Here is an 18,482-nt window from a genome sequence, read left to right on the forward strand (position 1 = left end):
AGATAACTTTTCCAAAGAAAACTAAAGTTATTGACAACTTTTTTATCCAGCCATCGATAAATTTCCATAGGGAACAATTTTTTCGACGATTTTCTATAAAGTATTAAAATTATCGATAACATTAACATAAACTTTTTATATGAAGTATCAAAATAACTTTTTATATGAAGTATCAAAATAATCGATAGCTTTTAGTAGAAAATTCAAACATCAAGGTTATCGATAACATCTCCAAAGAAAAGCAAAGTTATCAATACACATTTTACGGAGAATTAGTTTTACTCGATGATCATGTTTGTGGATTAATGTTGTATTTTTCAAATTTATCGATAATTTTTCTCCAGAAATTGAAGTGGTGCATAACTTTTATATAGAAGATTAAAAGTATCGATAACTTTTATTAGAGAATCAATGCTATTGTAATGAAAATACAAGTTAGTGATATCATATACAATTAAATTTACTAATAATTTTTCTATAGAGAATCAAAGTTATCGATAACTTGTATAGAAAATATTCAAATTATTAAAAACTTTTTATAAAAAATCAAAAGTTGTCAATAACTTTTTGAAAGAAAATCAAGGCTATTGATAACATTTCTAAAAAAGAAACATAGTTTCGATAACTTTTCTAAAAAAAATCTATACTATCGATAACTTTTCCAAAGAAAAGTTAAAAAATTAAAGTCCTAGATAACATTTTTAAAAAGATCAAAGTTTACGATAACTTTTTCAACGAAATCAATGCTATAGATAACTTTTCCAAGGAAATGGTAAAAAAAATAAAGTTATCGATAACTTTTTTAAAAAAATCAAAATTATCGATAACTTTTTTAATGAAAATCAAAATTAAAGATACATTTTAAAAAGAAATTGTATGTTATTGATAACTTTTCAAGAAAATATAAGTTATCGATAATTTGTTTTAACAAAATATGAGTTTTTGACAAATTTTTTAAACAATATCAAAGTTATCGATAATTTTTTAATGAAATCAAAGTTATCGATAATTTTTTAATGAAATCAAAGTTATCTATAACTTTTTTAATGAAATCAAAGTTATCGATAACTTTTTTAATGAAAATCAAAGATATCGTTGATATTTTGAAAGAAAATCAAAGTTATCGATAACTTTTCTTTTTAAGAAAATATAAGTTGTCAATAAATTTGTTAAAAAAAGTAGAAGTTATATTAACGATAACTTTTTCAAAGAAATGTTAAAAAAATAAAGTTATCGATAACTTTTTAAAAAAAATTAAATTTTCGATAATAAAGAAATTGTAAGTTATTGTTACATTTATTAAACAATATCAAAGTTATCTATAATTTTTTTAATGAAATTAAAGCTATCGATAATTTTTTAATGAAAATAAAAAATATCGTTAATGTTTTGAAAGAAAATCAAATAACTTTTCTTAAGAAAATCAAGGTAGTCGATAACTTTTCTAAGGAAGTTTAATGTTTTTTGATAACTTTTTTAATAAATCAATATTATCAATAACATTTGTAAAGAAAATCAATGGTATCGACAACTTTTCTAAAAAAAGTTAACTTGTCGATAACATTTCTAAAAAGAATGAAAGTTATGAACCCTTTTCCACCGACTTACAAAAATATCAATAACTTTTCAAAAGACAATTTAACTTGTCGATAACTTTTTTTAGAGAATACAAATTATCGATAACTTTTTTTGCACCCAAAAATGCAAATAATTTAATATGTTTCATAGATAGATTTTTATTCATATAATTACATTTAAGCTGGCTTAACAATCCCTTTACTTTCAAAAAAAGCTATCTGCTAGTAAATAATTTAATTAAATTTATATTGAAATTTTAATTATAAATTTAAACATATAATTATAAATATGTTGATTATTTATTGTTTTTTTTCCAACTTACCATTTAATTTTATAATCCAAAATTGCATATCAGCTGCAAGTTGAAACTGAGTTTTTTTTTAATTGTTTGCACTTTTTGTTGCGCCAGTTGTTAAAGTTTAAACTTTTAAATTATTTTTTTCGATATATATATTTTTTGCACAATAAATTTTGCCAGCGTAGGCTCGAGTTGTAAGTCAAAATTTTTTTATGTGTTTTTGTTGCTTTCAAAACAATTTAACAAACAGAGGCTTGGGTTAACGAATTTATGGCTTTTTTTATGTTTCTTTTTTTCGATTTTAGTTATTTTGTATACACTTGTCACTAACAGCGTTTTTACAGTATTTAACCTTAAGGTAAATTATATTTTATGTTGTTTTTTTTATTAATTTGAGTTTTTTTTTTTCTTAGTTGAGAAACTTGTATGTGGTAAATTGTTCGTTCTGAAAAAAAAGAATGTTTCATACTAATTATTGACATACGCATTTTTTAAAATAAAATTTTTTATAATTTATAAAGCATGGTGGGGTGTGTTTGCCATTTGATGGACAGTGTTAAGCAAAAGTAAATGGACAAATTATCAAACAAAATATAAAACTTATAAGTTTTAGACAAGAACGTTCGCTTTTCCTAAAAGTGATTTTACAATTTTTGTTTTATTTACTTTATGCTTTTACTGTTGCTACCGCGTACAATTTTTCGTTTGTGGCAAACACACCTCCAGCCTTTATATTTGCCACAATTTAAATCTTTAATATATAGTATTATTGTGTTATTTTTCTACTTGAATTACTTGATAAATTTTAATCACTTTTTATTTTGTAAAATACAAAAATTAAACGTAATTTTTAATTATAAGTTGTAAATATTTTATGTATGTTTTATTTTGGCATTTAAAATTTATTAATTTGTTGTTGTTTGATTTTGTTTTTTTAATACTACTTTTAATATTTCCACTTAATTGCTTTTATTATTACTTTTCAATAGAATTTATTAAATTTTTTTTCTTAAATTTTTATTGTTTATATACATATATATTTCAAAGTATGATACAAGACAGGAGGGGGGACCATACACCACTTTCTTTGAGTTGCTCTGGAATTTAAACCAGAATACATATAATTTATTTTGCTCTTGATTCGTATACTTAAATATGTTGGCTTTAGTTTTATCCATTTCAATCATTCCTATGTCATCTTAATGTACATATTTTTTTAACCCATGGGGTACGTTCGGCAAGGAAATGGAGCAAAGTATAATAAACTTAATATTTATTGCTTAATTCACATAACTTAAAATAAAAATTAAAACAATTTGCGACTGTTTTTTTTTCTATTTTTGTTCTATATTACAGGGATTCTTTGTATTTGCCATATGTGCCCCAGGGGGTTTACGGATATCGAAAAAAAACTATTATCTCTTATTGTTTCTTAATATTGATATTCTATAACCATACAATATATGTTTACAATATCACAGAGATTCTTTGTATTTGGCATATGTGCCCCAGGGGGTTTACGGATATCGGAAAAAAATATTATTGTTACTTAATATTGATGTTCTAATATATGTTTTCAATCACAAAAACAAGAATTAGCACAAAAATTTCACACAGAGAAATATTTTCACACGCCATTAAAAAAAACAAATAATCACGTTTGCCTACCATCATCGAACTTTCAGGGACTTTCAGATAATTAATAAACGAAAATAAAATTTGATAATGTTATAAAACCGATTACTTGGTTTTTCTAGTTATTTGGGTTTGGCAGATGTGCCCCTATGGCGAATGATCCCCTTCCATCCTACATACATATTATGATTTATATATATTTTTATATCCTACACCCATATAGTTGGGGGAGGGGTATTATGCGTTTATACTGATGTTTGCAACAGCCAAAAATATTGGCCCTACAACCACTAATCGGTTTAAAATCACTTTATGTATCGATTTTTGTCCGTCTGTACATTGGTATTTCATTACTTGGTTTTTCTAGTTATTCAGGTTTGGTAGATGTCCCCTATGGCAAATGATCCCCCTTCTATTCTACATACATATTATGATTTAAATATAGTGTTATACCCAACACCCCTATAGTGGGTGTGTGCTTATGCGTTTGTACTGTTGTTTATAACACCTAAAAATATTGGTCCTACAACCACTAATCGTCTCAAAATCACTTTATATATCGATTTTTGTCGGTCTGTCTCACTGTCCGTTCATCTGTGTACACATGGACGTTCACTACAGGTCGCAATTTTCAAGAAATTTTATAAATTTTAGAACATGCTCATATTGTTGGCACAAGGACAAAGCCCATTGAATAGGGTTTTAATTCGCAAAAACCCCATACAGTCGTACCTCTGAATAGGGCTTTTAAGCTCATTAACATAATATATGTTCTTGTATGTCTCCAAAAAGCGGTAAAAGTAACTGATAATTTTCTTAATAATCTGTAAAGCCCCCTTCATAATCCCTACAAAGCCCCCTTCAGAAAATTACTTGCAAGTCAAAATTCACTTATAAACTCTAATTATACGATTCCGAAAATAACAGGCATCCGTTGGATGACAAGACATTCAAGCTTTCCAGCTTACAACTTTCCTCTAAAATATTTCAAACAACAAGTGGATAGAAAAGTCTATGAGCTTTCCCAAGCAAGGTGGCACTATAACCAAGAAGATAGTAAAGTAAAGACACTACATATCGCTTTTAACTATGTCGCCCTAATCTCAGCAACTGTCAATACAGGACCCTATTTATTTGGGATCCATGCAAGAAGACTTGGCGTACCCTACAGCAACTTCTGCAGAAACTACGTAGAATGTCTTCTCTGCCATTGTCCAGCTTTAGCAGACACTTTTCCATTTCCCTTTTATCACTATTATTACAGATTTTACAAAGGTGAACCCAACAGGACCGTAGTGTGTATTTTTGCAACCTAACCTAAGTACTCAATTAAGTAGTTACTTGTAAGCAAACGTTCTAAGTACTTTCCTACAATGTCATCACGTTTTTTTTAATGCTAAATAATAAAGTAGAAATACATATTAACTCTTTACTTTTAGTGTAAGTTTTTGCTGGGTTTTTTAAGAAATTCACTAAAAATATCTGTCACTTTCACACTTTCCTTTATAAGTTTATTTTATTACTTTTAATATAAAATATTTAAAATATCAATTAAATTTAATGTGTCTAGATTTAAACGCTTATATTTTAATTTCAACTAGTAATTAAATTTTTATTTGTTTGCAATTAATTAACTATTGCATTTAATTAACATATTCACTTAAAACGTTTTTTTTTTTTTTTTTTGTTTTATCTTCCCTTTTTTGTGAAATTGACTTTTTTGTTCAAACATTTTACACCTGGAGAAAAATTATTGAAAATTAGCACTAACTAGTTTATTGCAATCATATTATGTTTACTGTAGTAATCGTAAGACTACCACACAACCAAAGATTTATTTGCCACAATGTGTGTTTAATTGTAGATATACATATGTAGTTGTTATAGTGATAGTGGCAAACATATATTTCTAAAGTGTAACCATTAATATGATCATATTAGTAAAAATACATTTTCAGGAACCATAATATAATTTCTCTACGTGTACAAATTTTAATACATTTTTATTGTTTATTTTATGTATAAACTTAAATAGCTTAACAAAATAACAGTTAAATTCAATTAAAATTTGTTCTATATTTTATTTATCTTCACAAGTTTTTTCTATAAAATATATTATTTATTCCATTTTGTATGAATAATTTATTTTACACACATTTATAATAAATTTTTCTCTCTCCTCTTATTTTTCAGTTTAATTCGTATTAATTGGAACACCAAATTTGGCATAAAATTCCATTATTTAACAAAATGTTATGTCTGTAAGTAAATATTTAAATATATTTCTATATAAATACATATTTTCTTTGTTCGTTTCAACAATTTATTTAGTTATTACAATATGAATTATTTATGAGATTTAAGAAAACAAAAACAAAAAATCAAATTAACCAAAATTTAATGAATAATTACCCCTTGATTAAAGAATAATTTGTAAGGTTTTTCATTTTAAAAGGGAAATTTAATGTTTTTTTTTTCATTCCCTACAGACTCCAGTTTGTTATATATACCTACATACCTATATAACTATTGCAATTTTCAGTCTTAACAATTTTAATTAAGTACATTGCTTTTTATTACTTTTATTGTAAACATTTTGTTGAAAATCATTCAAGTACAATTATTTTAATGAAAAATTTATTTAACAGGTGCTTTGTTTGGTTAAATAAAACTCAAATATATTTTATACAAAACAAAAAACGTTATAGTTGTTGAGTGGTAGGTATTTTGTATTTTTAATAGAATTTATAGTTTAGTTACTGTGGTAGACAGAAGCCAAATAAAATACAATTAAAATACTTTCCATATAATTATGTATTTTGTAATTTATTTTAATAGTGTCCCCTATATTATTACTGGATCACACTCCACAACATCAATATTGAAAATACACAAAAAATGTCCTTGAAAAGCGTTAAGCAAATAAATATTTGAAAGGAACTAAAATAATTTTGGCACATTTTTTGAATTTAAAATTAATTTATTTATAAAGGATTTGTTGAACTGAACTAGAACTGAACTAGAACTGAACTAGAACTAGAACTAGAACTGAACTAGAACTGAACTAGAACTGAACTAGAACTGAACTAGAACTGAACTAGAACTGAACTAGAACTGAACTAGAACTGAACTAGAACTGAACTAGAACTGAACTAGAACTGAACTAGAACTGAACTAGAACTGAACTAGAACTGAAATAGAACTGAAATAGAACTGAACTAGAACTGAACTAGAACTTAACTAGAACTTAATTAGAACTTAACTAGAACTTAACTAGAACTTAACTAGAACTTAACTAGAACTTAACTAGAACTTAACTAGAACTTAACTAGAACTGAGCTAGAACTGAACTAGAACAAAACTAGAACTAAACTAGAACTGAACTAGAACTAGAACTGAACTAGAACTGAACTAGAACTGAACTAGAACTAAACCAAAATTGAACCATAACTTAAACTACAACTTAAACTTAAACTACACCATCTAAAACTGAGAACTGAACTGTGTAGAGGTGACCTAAAATTTAACTACAATTTTAATTTATTATCCTACTGCATTAGCCTTTGAAAAATTTCAATTTAAAACATTAAAGTACTAAATGGAAAAATTACTAAAACTTACGCACAAAATAGGGGAGAATCTGTTGTCAACACTTTAAACTGACCTCTGATAATCAATTTTTTATCAAACTCACACAAACGTGTAAGAAAAACAAATATATGTACATTTAAATAAAAATATATTTTTTTTAAATAAATGGAGCTAAATTTTCGTACTCCAACAACCAATCTACCCTGCAGAGCAACACGATAACAAGTGTCTTTATAACTATGCAACAATTTATGTATTACTAAGTCAACCTTACAGATATTAAATATACATATGTTTTAAAGATAAGCATAATTGAAAAATATTTTTTCGAATTCAATAACTTTTTACAAATCTTTAACAAATTTCTGCCGGGCAAAAAAAAAAGATATGGATTTATCTCAATATCTACGTATGTATACGTACATTTAAATATATTATTATTTATTTTCTAAAGCATACCCTTAAGGCATATCAATCAATAGATCCTTTTTTAATGCTAGAATTCTTACATAATACATATGGATTTGTATGTAATGTGTGTGTATATGTATATATGTGTTTTCAATCAATATGTGTTGAAACTAAAACTTTCTACACTTTGGGCTAATTTAAATTCAAGATAAGTTTTTTTATTGTCATTTTATTTTATTTATCTAAAAAAAGAATAAATATGCAATTTGTATTAAAAGGCATTGAGTTTATTAATGTTTTTAACAAATTTCTAGACACTTTACAAAAATAAAAAACTTTTGAAAAATTTTGTTTTTTGAATATTTTAAATGAATGAATAATGAGTTAAATATTTACGACCTAAATGTATAAATGTTTAGAGAAAAAAGGTTTAAAAGCTGTATATAGCAAGAAAATTGATTTCAGAGTGTTTTTTGTAAAAATTTACATCATTATTTAAACTTTTTTGTGTAAATGTTTGTCAAGATTTATAAAAGTATTGAAAACTATGAAAAGAAATTGTAAACAATTTGTAAATATGTATGTATATGTAAATAAAAAAAAACTACCCTATTAGACTTACAAATATTAAAAAAGATTTTGCTGTTGTATTGTATTTTTAGAAGCCAACTGGATGCTATAGAATCTGTAATCAAATCAATTTTCTTTAATAATAATCTTATACATTTATTGGAACTTTATATTTTTTGAACCTTTTTTGCAATTAAATAACCGATGTGCAATACATACTTTTCCATGAATTCTACATATCATTCTGATTACATAGAATTGGTCTAGTAATGATTGATTAACAGGGCAAGGATTTCTATGCAAATGCATGCCTTCAGTCAGTAATTCGAAATAACTTCTAACTAGTTTTCTTTTAGAACCAAAGAATTTGCTAAAAAATGGCATCAATTTGTTGTTGCATATTTTTGCATATTTTCTGCATAAATGAATAAATTGCATATTTATACCCTACACCACTATAGTGGGGAGGGTATTATACGTTTGTGCTGATGTTTGTAACATACAAAAATATTGGTCCAATACCCACCTTTAAGTATACCGATCGACTCAGAATCATTTTCTGAGTCGATTAAGACATGTCCGTCCGTCCGTCTGTCCGGCTGGCTGGCTGTCCATGTAAACCTTGTGCGCAAGGTACAGGCCGCAATTTTCAAGATAATTTGATGAAATTTGGACCAAGCATGTGGCACAGGCACAGGGACGAAGCCTATTGAAAATGGTTGAAATCGGTCCATTATTTCACCTAGCCCCCATACAACCGTACCTCCCGATTTGAGCTTTTTATGCCATAATTACGTCAAATATTCTATTATCTCTCTAAAAATTGGCATAAATAAGTTTTACATAAGTATAAATGACACTGCAGATACAAACTCCCCTTCACAGAGATACAAACTCCCCTTCAAAGAATGTCTTAAACGTCTAAAATTGACTTGTAACCATTTGTATCGCAATGAAACTCAACAAAACTAACTGTTATTTAAAAATATATCCTTTTCCCAAATTTACCGAGGATCGGCCCAATTTGACCTATATAAAGCCTCATTTAGAAATTTTATTTTTTATCAATAAATTGCTTAAATATTTTGGAAAAATATTCAACATAAAAGTTTCTTTATAAAAAGTAAAAATTTTAAAAATATACTCATGGTGTAGGGTATTATATGGTCGGCCATGCCCGACTACACTTTCCTACTTGTTTTCTTTAAATTTTTTGCATATTTTCAAAAAATATGCAAAATATGCTATATATATATTGCATATTTTTAATTTTTCTAAAACAAATTGTTTTGTTTTCTCTGTATTTAATATTTGTACAACAAATTTGGTATTTAAATATTTAGAATTTTTTAAATATATATCAACAAATTTCGATTTAAAAACAAAATACTATGTTCTATGAAATACAATTTTAAATAGTTTTATTTATTTTTTTAAAACTATAATAGTGTGGAAGGTATTTTGAGTTTGTGCTGCTAATAGCAACGTCCAAAATATTAGTCGTCAAACTATCGGTTCAGTATCAATTTCGAAGTCTGTCCATCTTTGTGCCCATATAAAAAGATGAATTGATGAAATGTTGTTCCTACATCTCTCTCATGTTCATAATTCACTTAAAAACATCACCCAACGATAAAATTCGGAAGAAATATAATTTACACAAAAATTCATTTATCCACCAAATTTTATTAGAATTGCTATCAATTAATAATGTCCTTATACAATAGTCAACTTCTTCATGAAGATATAAGTAAATAGATACATATTTAGGTTTTTTCATAATATATACATTCACTTATTTCTCTTATTACCTGTAAACCACTGTGGTAAGTACTTGCCAGTACGTGTTAAAATAGTTACTTTAAATGCGATTATATAAGTAAATTTTTGCATTTTAAACTAATACATGGTAAAGGAAAGTTTTTGCTGGGACTATACATATTATTATTATAATTTACTTATTCATTCCAGTTATTTGTTCCATAACAAAACATTCAAAAGTATTTTTTTTAATATTACTGACACGTGTTTTAATCAACAATTTATAATATTTGTATACCCTTTTTTCTGAAAATTTATAAAAATCATCAATTTAGTGAAAAAAATGCTGACATTTTTAAATTATAATGAAAATATTTTATTTGAGAAGTAGAAAAATGAAATTGAATTTGATTATGAAAGATTTGTATACAATTTGTAAGTTGTTGAATCTTTTTAAAGTTTAGTTAAATCATTTTTTTTTAGCCATACAAGTAGAAAAGTATAGTTGGACATGGCTGATCATATAATATCCTACACCATCAGTACATTTTAAAAATTATTTCTTTTTTATAAAAAAAAAAACGTTTATGTTGAATTTTTTCTTAATGCCAAAGTATTTAGGTGAAATAATGGACCGATTTCAAACATTTTCAATAGGCTTTGTCCCTGTGTCAAAAAAAAACGTTTGGTCCAAATTTTATCTAATTATCTTGAGAATTGCGCCCTTTACTTGGGCAAGGACAGCCAGCCGGACAGACGGACGGGCATGTCTTAGGGCGGGTTTTGTGTTTTTCAGTAAACAATAATATTACTTATTATCTTAGTTTAGCTGAGTGTTATTGGCCAATTAAACTTAACTTATAAGTGAAAAAACACAATTAACAAAAACAATAAAAAAATGATTTCGGAAAAAAACACTAAATATTTTAAGTAAATTGTATTTTTTGGTTAGTTTTGTTTAATTATTATTGTTTTAATGTTTATTTAAAATTTTTCGAAAATTTTTCATTTTACAAAAGTATTATTTGAAAAAAAACAGCTGTTCATTGTTTATGTTTTTGAATGAAAAGTTGGAAATACTAACAAAGTTAACTTAACTTAAATCCATAACTGAAAAACACAATCATGGGTTAAAATCCGACTAAATTTGTTTTTGTTTCAAAAAGTTATGCTGAGTCGAGTGATATACTTTAAGGTGGGTATAGAACCATATTTTTTGTACCCATATGATGTAATCATATGGGTCCCGAGTGGTCTGGTACCCATATGATTACATCATATGGGTACCAGACCACATTCGGTCTAAGCTTTCTTACAAATGCCCTAAATAATTACTGGTTGTCGAGAAATATATAAACCTCTACCGACTCCATACATTATACAATTTATGCCTTCCATAATTGTTTGGTTAAATATAGAACTCCAGTCCCGCTTTGTCCCCTAATTTAGAGCCATTAGTTAAGTCACGGATTCATATAGGCGTTTTCATAAATGTCTCGCTTGACTATGACATATTTTGTATCTGTCATGCAATCGGACCCTTCCGATAATTGTGCATATCCTCCTTATGTATCCAGTATACATTGATTATGTGCCCAATAACCGATTTTGAACAGATCGGCTAAAGTTATGAGCTATGAGTTATGAAACATAAAGTTCAAAATTCCTAACTTTCATTTTGAATAACTTTACAGGAATATTAAGAAACCATAGAACAACACATTAAGAGGATCTATTCATTAGCTTTTTAACTCGATGGCATTGGAGGCATGTAGTTACCAACTATTGTTTACAAATAATTACTTATATAAGCACTTAAAAGTAGAAAGTTAAAAAATGGGTTTTTTTATTTTAAAAAATAATTTCAAGGTTTATGCATCCTAAATTAAACAAAAGTGTTCTATGAAATTCTAAAGCAATTTAGATATATGTGACAGATAGACAACATGTCTGTTTGCCTATATGTTTGTTTGTCTGTCTGTCTGTTTGTCTCTCTATCTGTCTGTTTGTCTGTCTGCCTATATGTTTATCTGTTTGTGTGTCTGTCTGTATGTTTATATGTTTATCTGTTTGTTTGTCTGTCTGTCTGTCTGTCTGTCTGTCTGTCTGTCTGTCTGTCTGTGTATCTGTCTGTCTATCTGTCTGTCTATCTGTCTGTCTATCTGTCTGTCTGTCTATCTGTCTGTCTGTCTGTCTGTCTGTCTGTCTGTCTGTCTGTCTGTCTGTCTGTCTGTCTGTCTGTGTATCTGTCTGTCTATCTGTCTATCTATCTGTCTGTCTGTCTGTCTGTCTGTCTGTCTGTCTGTCCGTCTATCCACCCGTATATCTCTCCGTCTGTGATAAATACACTCACTTTAAAACAAATCATTGATTCTAAAACCCAATTTGATTATAAAAAAATCAAAACGTTTCCCCTGACACCCTCGTATGCACTAAAACTACAAACAACTTACAAAATATTTAAACTATTGTTAATAACTAGAAAAGTTTGGCGACACTTTTTCTGCACAATCATTTTACGAGGGAGACAAAACATAAATGTGTTGTTATTTAGTTGCTGTGAAAATGTAATTGATATTTAAAACCATGTTGTTGTTATTTTTTTGAATTTTTTTTATAATCATTGTTCACTTAATGTGTTTAATGTTAATTTTGCACTTTTTATTGCATACATTACTATTAAAACAGCAGCAACTTATCAGGTATTAAATGACAAATTTTATTTTAAAATAAATGCTACTTGCTTAAACTTTGTAAAACTTTCCCAGCAAATCGTGATCAAATTAAAATAACGTTTTAACTCTCTATATGTAAGTACTTGTTTAATTAGTTATTTGTAAGCGAGAGTGTCATCAAAACGTGTTAAATTGCTAATGAAAAACGTAATTTATTTTACTCATTACTTTTCAAAGTAAGTTGTTGCTGGGATATTTGTACAAAACATAAAATAAATGCTCATAACAAACAAATCTAAACGTTTTGCAAGCTTATTTGGAAATTTTAATAGCAATGAAGAATATCAAACAAAATATGAAATCAACTTCTGACATTTCGATAGAAATTGAGACTCAACTCTGAATGAGATGTTTTAGATTTTAGTATTTTTCCAAAATTATAGAGAAAATATAAGAAATTTTAATATAATTTTATGCAATTTCATTTGAAAACTAAATAAACAAATTTATTTACAGAATAGAGCTGAAAAACATAAATTAAATAAACAATTAAATAAAAACAACAACAACAACATTTTTGCAATTTCTATATGGCAGCATATAAATTTTAGCATTATAATTTTTTCAATAATTTAAACAAAAAAACTATATAATTGATGCACAAAACTCTATACAAAATGATTGGTTGATTCTTTAATAAACACAAAGAAAAATCACACATGTTGTTTAAATGGCAATAGAGTGGAAATCGATATTCATATGCAATTTATTTTATACAATATTTACATATGAATATATAAATAAATTTTGAACAAATAAAGTCCGTTTCCCACTACAGCAGACGAATTTGTTAAATACTAATTTTATAAAATATATTTATGAAATAAAAATAAAAAATCATGAAATGTTCTCAACTCTAGAGAAATATAAAAATTGCTGTAGAGTGCACAAAACACGTCAACATAAAACGTGAGTATAGAGCAGATTTGTTTTTTTGTTAAATTGAAGTCAAAATATTTGTTTATTTAGCATTTAATGTAATTTTTGTAGAAAAAAACATTTATTTGAATTTATATTAACACGAGCTTTTAAACGATTTGTAATGATAAAGCGAAATATTTTGTAATAAAGTTTAATAAAGTGTTATAATATTAATTTGTATTTTATATAAAGATGATTCTAATTAAGCTTTAAAATTAGTAATTAACACAATAGTAATTAAAAACAATGTTGTGGTAACCACACAGCAAAAAAGAACTTCCAAAGCATCGAAAAAGAAGTCGAATTTGCTCCAAGAAAGTACTGAAAAAAATACCTGAAGAAGTAATGATTTTAACACAGGTTTGTCCTAGCAGGGATGTTCTTTTTATTACATTTCAAATTCACTACATCTAAAGTTATACTCATTAATTAATTTTTATGAAATTCAGTACAAAAGATTTTTAATTTTAAACTAAATTTTATTCTTTTGGCTTCTTTGGAAGTCAATAAACATCACTTCTACAGAAGGTAAACAAATTTACTTAGTGCTACTTCTGAAATGGTGATTAATGTTATTCTTTTAGAAGTACTTCATTTTCTATTTGCTGGACATGTACTGAGAGCAACATATTATGGTTAAAACTATGATTGTAGTATAATCATATTATAGTTATTGGAAAATATCATATTACGATTATCATCACGTAATGAACCATATATCCATTATGAATTTGATCCATATAATCATAATTTCGTATCGAGATCAAAATAAAGTATTCTGATTCACTAAAATTATATTTAGTTGTTGTAAAAATAATTATGTTTCAGTGAATCAAATTTATAATTGCCAAGAACATGAGAATGTTTACAGTAACTTAAATATGGTTGAAATATAATTAAAATAACAATTATTACAATTATTTGATAACAATATATTTTTTCAGTAAATATAATAGTATAGTTGTAGTAACCATGTCGAACCATATTTTATACACCCTGAACAAACACTGTGTGTAAAGAGAAAAGGTAATTTTCTGAATCACTAAAATTATGTAAAAATAATCTCGTTTCAGTAAAACCTACTCAAATTTATAATTGCCATAAACATGAGAACGTTTACAGTGACTTAAATATTGTAGAAATCTAATTAAAATAACATTTAAAGCAATGTTTAAATAACAATATATTGTTACAGTGAACATAATATTGTAGTTATAGTAACCATGTTGAACCATGTTTTTTACTCAGTGTGTAGAGAGAAGGTAATAGTACTAGTTCAATGACTGCTTCTTTGGGGGTATAGTAAATGAATCTGATTCTAACACACATCTAAAGTAATAACACACAAAATTAAGTATTAAAGCGTAATCCTTTAGCGGAAGTTAAAATGAAGACAAAACATAGAGCAAAGGTTCAACAAGGCACATCAGTGCTGGGCGATAGGAAAGAGACTATGGACTACTTGGGTTTAAGTAGAGCCAGGACTAAAACGTCAGCCAAGGTTTTAGATACTTTGCTATTAAAACATGTTTTAGATATCGAAGAAACTTACAGCCGATAGGCTCACAACTTTAGGCACACTGTCCAAAAATCGTATGCTAGAGAAATAATATGTTGGAAACTTAAAAACGTCGATTGAATGTCATGGTCAAGGGAAACAGAGCAACTCGAATGTCTTTTAAGTGGGGGACAAAGTTGGCTTCTGAGGAATTACGGAGTGTGTTAATTGGATTAGATAAATACGACGCCCACACGACTTAACATAGTTACCCACAGCCAAAAGGCGATATTAAGTGATGAAGTTAAATCTGAGATCGTATAAGATTGTATGAAAGCTTTAACTAAATACTCTCCAAGAGAAAAAGTTTACATCATATTTGCACCAGGATACTAGTGAGTAGTCAGCAACAAATGGGCGAATGTGTTAGCTTTAAAGGAAAGAGAATGCAAGGTAGTTAACCTGACGAAGACAAAACTATTCGACGCAACAAAACTGAATTAAAAATATGGATGGGAAAATCCAATAAGACCTTTGAGAATAATAAAACGGTTGGAAGAACCACAAAGATCCTATGGAGTGATCCTGATGAGAGGAAGACGAGAAATCACCAAAAACTGAGGGAGTCTGTGATTAATATGATACAGCTATACACACAGCTATACAAAAATTGGACGTGTCGATTCAAACGAATATAGATCACAAGGAGGGTATAGTGAAAATCTGGAACACTTAGATCTAAGTATCTTGAGAGTGAACGAGCTGAGTTTCTGAACATTAAATTTTAATAAAGGCCTAGAAGAACTTCCTCCTAACAACCTAACAATTCCGTCTTTTTAAAAAACATTTGCTAAGCAGCTTAATAGTAAAATATGCAATTAAAGTGAAAAAAACTCAAAATAAAGTGCTCATATATTGGATTATATTTAAGCTATTAAAAGAGTACTTAAAAGTAATGCAGACGGTAAGTACTAGTCATTAAGAAGTAATTAGTTATGTAAGTTGAAGCCATTACCGAGTTTTTGCTGTGTATGTATTTTTAAAAATTTTTGTAAATCCCTAAATCTTATGACGTTTAAAGTAAAAAAAATTATAACCACTTACCAATTAACCTACTTTTTCAATTACTACTACATATTGTCCTTACAACACAGAAGCAGTCTAATCACTTCTTATTAATAATGTATTAAGTAAATACTTTCTAATTGATTAGTCAACATCCTCATGTCGATACTTAGCAAAAAAAGAACTTCCAAAGAAGCGAAAAAGTAGTAGAATATACTCCAAGTGTACTGAAAAATACCTAAAGTAGTGATTATTTAAACACGTTCTTGTCATAAGAGGAATGTCCTTTTTATTTGATTCCAAATTCACTACTTCTGAAGTCATTCTAAAAAAGTAATTGTTATGCTTTTTTTTTTTTTTTTGAAGTAATTCAGAAGTGAGATTGTATTATTATAGAATACAATTCATTTGACTTAAATAATATTAATAAAATTAATAAAACAAAAGCCCAAAAATAAATTTATGAAATTATTTTCGCTTCTTCGAAAGTCATTAAACATCACTGCCACAGAAAGTAAAAATGTTAACTAATTACTACTTTTGAAGTAGTAATATATGTTATTCGTTTGGAAAAACTTAGCTTTATATTTGCCTACATTCACTGATATCTCTTATTACTTGTAAGTGATTGTAATAGGTTTTTGCCCCCTAATTGATAATGAAAGTTTTTGCAGGATTCCCTTTTCAGAGAAAAATTTTCAAAATTTTTAAAACTGGCTTAAAAAAAGTACTTAACTAGGCCAACAACCTACTAAAAAAACACTTTATAAATTGTTAAAATTTTAATATTTTATAACACAATATTAATGAATGCTTTTTCTAGTTAACATTTAATATTTCTTTTATTTAAACAACTGATTTTTAATTAATTTATAAGTAAATAAATTTTGTTTATATTTTTTATGTTTCAATAAATGAATTTTTATGTTTATTTATACAATTGATTAGTTTTTTATATGTATACACTGTAGGTTTTGTTTTAATTATTTATTTTTATTATAATATATAATTTTTTAAAATAATTTCAATTTATATTATAGATCTTTTGATTTTTTTTCTTAAATATTCAAACGTGTTATTTTATTTATTTTTTTCATTTGCTTTCACAAAAAAATATCTTTTTTAAAATTGCTATAATATTTTATTACTATAATATTTTTATTATTTTTCGTTTTTACAAATAGTTTTATTTAATTATTTTTTTTTTTTACTATTTTAAACAACACTATACTACAGATTTGTAAGATATGCAAATAATAAATATTTGCAAATTTTCTTTCATCTTTTTTTGTGGCACAAACAACAAACACAAAAACAAAACGTATTAAAAAAATTATTTTAATATTTACTTTTAGATTTATTTACATTATTTTCTTGTATTCTGTGGCAACGCCTGTGGATTTACATTTTCAGAAAAGGTGTATCTTATTTATTGTTGTTTTTTCTACATAAAACTATAAGATACTTTTCAAAATATAGTAATTTGTATATTTTTTCACTTTTTTTTTTGAATTCACATTGTAAATATTTACAATTTTCTTTTCCTTAAGCACTTTTTATATAATTTATTTACTTATTTTCAAATAAATTGTTTTTCTATTATATTCTTCATATTCCGTTAACTTTAAGCTTTAACCGACAAGTAACCCACGTAGACTAACTGTTCATTAAGCATCCAATTTAACTGTTAGTGTTTAATACAAGTAAAAACGTATTTTCTTCATACCAGTTTATATTTGCTTAAACCTTATAACAAACATGTTGCAAGTCTGTTTTCATTGAACATGCAACTATATCCTTTTTCCTAGCAAAAAACACTCTTTAATATTTTCACTTTCGTTTTTGTAATCTCTTTCTTATTTTCCACAAATTTTCTTTTAAAACATTTAAAGCTTTTACACAACAACCGGTTGTTAGTTAGACGACCGTCTAGTCGGCATTTTCAACACAAACTAATTTCCAATTTGCCAACTTTGTTAGCATTTGCTTAAGAAAATTTTAAATTGTATATTGTTGTTTTTTCTACAGGCCAAAAATTTTCATACTAAAGAAACAGAAAACATCGCACAACATGTTACATCCAATTTGTTCGCTCATCAAGTTGTATTGTGTTTGATTGTCGATTGGGAGTTTCAACGTTTATATTATGTCAAGGTATTAAGAGTTGAAACTTTGCAATAGTATTAACTAGAATATAAACTTGCTTACAAACTATACAAGACCAGACTAAGCCATAGACTAGACTATAGACTAGACTGTAGACTAGACTATACTCTAGACTATAGACTATAGACTAGACTATAGAGTAAAATATAGACTAGACTATAGACTAGTCTATAGACTAGACTATAGACTAGACTATAGACTAGACTATAGACTAGACTATAGACTAGACTATAGACTAGACTATAGACAAGAC

At 26.7% G+C, this 18,482-nt stretch overlaps 1 long non-coding RNA gene across 2 annotated transcripts; it reads right to left on the reverse strand.

The window, feature by feature from the left end:
• Positions 1-2,285: 2,285 nt before the first annotated feature.
• LOC124419396 lies at positions 2,286-17,996 on the reverse strand. 2 transcript variants are annotated; one of them, XR_006940554.1, is made up of 2 exons: positions 17,429-17,996; positions 2,286-2,321 (listed from the first exon to the last, which is right to left on the reverse strand). It is a non-coding gene; the product is annotated as an uncharacterized LOC124419396 (long non-coding RNA). The 2 variants fall into 2 exon arrangements; XR_006940553.1 differs by having other exon boundaries at positions 17,413-17,996.
• Positions 17,997-18,482: the final 486 nt, after the last annotated feature.

The sequence above is a fragment of the Lucilia cuprina genome, chromosome 4 (assembly GCF_022045245.1).
Source record: "Lucilia cuprina isolate Lc7/37 chromosome 4, ASM2204524v1, whole genome shotgun sequence".
NCBI lineage: Eukaryota > Metazoa > Arthropoda > Insecta > Diptera > Calliphoridae > Lucilia > Lucilia cuprina.